Genomic DNA, 3279 nt, shown 5'->3' with positions numbered 1-3279 from the left:
TTAGTTGTTATTGTAACACATCTTAGTTGTTATTGTAATACATATATATTTATTCTCTAGATTCTATATATAACAACTGTTAGTCGTGTCACCTGATTTTTGTTGTTATAACCCATATGACTATATGAGTAGTTTTGTAACACTAATTAGCTATTAATGTAACGTATATTTGTGGTTATTGTAACACATTAATCTTTATCCCTCTACAATCCATATGATAAGAGTACTATCATTATAACACATAATTAGAGATACAATGTTGTTGTCATTGTTATGTATTTGAACAAGCCCATGTGTATGTCTATTTTATGTTTTAAAACCAATTAGCTCAAATGGTAGAGCATTGTGCAATGCACAAGATGTGGGTTCGAGTCCCATGTTGGTTATTGAATACTAGTGTTACACCAAGGACAAACTAGTGGTACATTAATGACAAACTAGTGTTACAATGACAAGTTAGCTTTTTGTGTAATGTATAGTTGTACCTGATTTAAAATATTACATAAATCTTAACTTTGAGGTTACAAAAAACACAATCTTGTAATCCTACTTCGACTGTTGTGCAAAATAATCTCTTTAGACGACACATACAATTCAACGGATCAGGATGTGGGAGGTAGAGGATTGATGGCATGCTTTTTTGGAATGTATTTGAATGTCCAGGGATTAGGTAGTGTGAAGTTTCAGTGGGTTGGAGAACGGAGGGGGTCATTGCCTCTGTTCTAGCAGGTGAAATCAAAGAACAATTAGGTTGGATGCTACAACAACTTGATGGGAACAATGAGTGGGATTTGCTTGCGAGAGCTTTGGCTGCCTAAACAATTCGCAACACGAGAATATTTGAGGAGTCCCCGACTTCACCTACAAGAGTCCTTATCGGACTTCCAAAATTGGTGGCTGACTACCGCAGGTATAATGACGCTCTTACAGTGCACAATCCCGTGAGAAGACAACCTTTGTCAGGTCGGTGGACTTAACTGCAGCCGGGATATAATTGGGTTAACATGGATGCGGCGATATTGTAAAATCGATAATGTTACTCCACAAAGTATCATATGAATAAGTTGTGTTACATAGGCTATATGGGACTCGAACCCACACCTTTGTGCAAACCGGCACATCGCTCTACCATTAAGCTAATAGCCTTTTAGGGACTGAAACTCAAAACACAATCAAAATATACATGAAAAAGATTATATGATGGTACAATTGCGTTTAGTGTTTGCTTAGCTACTAGAAGTAGTTATAACAACTCACGAATGTTATTTTTAACCTTTTTACTTCAAAATTGACAATTACAATGTATCATTTATCACCATCCTGAACACCATATATACTGAAATATTCACTATACCAGTGTGTATATTACAAATAACTGAATAATAAAGCTAACTTAAAATACACATATGCCATTAGCACCAGCTGGAGCAAGTAGGTACAATGCTTCACTTTTTCGAGGACCATCGCCTGAACTCTAATGTGCATGTTCTTATTTCTTCTAGCATGATTTCAGGTTTTCAGGTATGTGCATAAGCAACCTGCAACCATTTGTAGTGTAGAAAAACAGGCCACAAATGTTCAGCGTCTAAGTGAATGAGACAATTGAAAACCTCGAGGAATGACCCTGAACCTTCGATTGCCCCATTATCGTAACATAGTTCTAGCTATAGAGTAACACCCTAACACCATTAATGTCACACGATCACTATTACCATAACATACTTATACCATTAGAGTAACACAGTTATAACATTAAATTAACACAGTTATTTTATTACAGTAACACAATTACGATATTAAAAAAACATAGTAGTACCTTTCGAAAAACACCATTACTGTAACAGACTTAAACAACTGACAGTTGAAGTATATCCAAAGGAGTAAGGTTACTAACTCACTAACCTGATATTAGGCAAAAGTAAGGAAAATACAATTAGACAATTATACTTTTATAGTAACACCCCTATACTATTATTGTCACACATCTATACCATTAAAGTAACACTTTTATACCATTACAATAACACACTTGTATCATTGGAGCAACACTATTATCCATTATATAACACAGCGAATATGATTAAAAAAACTCGCACACGAAGTTCACCAACTCTAAAACATAATGAAGTTAGGTCAGTAAACGAATTGAAAGAATAAATTAAAAGAGAATCGTGAAAGAATTCACCATATAAATGAATTGAAAGAAGATTTGCCGATTTAAAATTAGAATTACAAGATAAAGAAACGATATCAAAAATCAAAATTAAACAACAAGATAGATCAAACCACAATAATGTAGAAAGATCGTACCATCACAATAGTTGCATTGTCGTTGAAGCTTCGGCGCGGCGTGCATCACGGATTACGACGATTTTATCCTGAAATTAGCATAAATATCTTGATTAGAATCAAATTAACGCACAGATTATGAAAAGCATGGGAAGTATGAACAATTCATTGAAATAAATACAAGCTCAAATGCACAATTAAAAAACCTAATCACAAAAATTGACAAAATTGAAATAAAAGAAATGGCAGACCTAAATTTTCTTCTCTAATCAACGATCCTAGCTCCGTAAACATCACAATATCACTAGAGATGCTGAGTCTAGAAGATTAAGCATGTATAGTTGACCATAGGAGAAAGCGAAAGACTCGAGTTCTGGAAATTGTTCTCTCGTCAGAGAAATTGAAGAGGGAAAAAAAAGAGTGAAATTTTGACAGCAAAATTGATAGAAATAAGCTGTGGATGACTTTTTATACAAAGGGAGGAAAGTACGAAATTACCCTTAAACTCAACGCTTAATTATGGCCGCCAGATCTTACTAATCTAATTGGCCTGCAGATTGTTAGACGAATTTCTCACCCTAAGAAAGTTTAGATTTCATGATCCTAACTCTATATATATATATATATATATATATATATATATATATATATATATATAGAGTCGGGATCCGGTGAGAACTCCTAAATATTTGAGGATTGAGTAACGAATAAAGTATCACACCATATACAAAACAATATCGCGAGGAAAATTGACAAACAAAACCACCTAAAACTCAAAAAATCAATCGTCAGTTTCTCTCTCTAATAATTTTACCAAAATCAATCAAACATCTCAAACAAAAACTATCACAAAATCCTCTCTAAAATCTCGCCGAAAATCCGCAAGAACTTAAAATTCAAAGACGATTTCAACTGCATTTCAACATTCTAGATGTATTCGTTCACTAGATTGAATAATCTCACCAGAATTCTCTCCAAAATCGTTGAGGT

At 33.9% G+C, this 3279-nt stretch overlaps 1 long non-coding RNA gene across 1 annotated transcript; it reads right to left on the bottom strand.

The window, feature by feature from the left end:
- Positions 1-1182: 1182 nt before the first annotated feature.
- LOC141646066 (uncharacterized) lies at positions 1183-2712 on the bottom strand. Its single transcript, XR_012545315.1, has 3 exons — positions 2541-2712; positions 2311-2378; positions 1183-1538 (listed from the first exon to the last, which is right to left on the bottom strand). It is a non-coding gene; the product is annotated as an uncharacterized LOC141646066 (long non-coding RNA).
- Between the last annotated feature and the right edge of the window lie 567 nt (positions 2713-3279).

This window comes from Silene latifolia, chromosome 3, assembly GCF_048544455.1.
Source record: "Silene latifolia isolate original U9 population chromosome 3, ASM4854445v1, whole genome shotgun sequence".
NCBI lineage: Eukaryota > Viridiplantae > Streptophyta > Magnoliopsida > Caryophyllales > Caryophyllaceae > Silene > Silene latifolia.
This window is presented reverse-complemented; position numbering and strand designations above follow the sequence as displayed.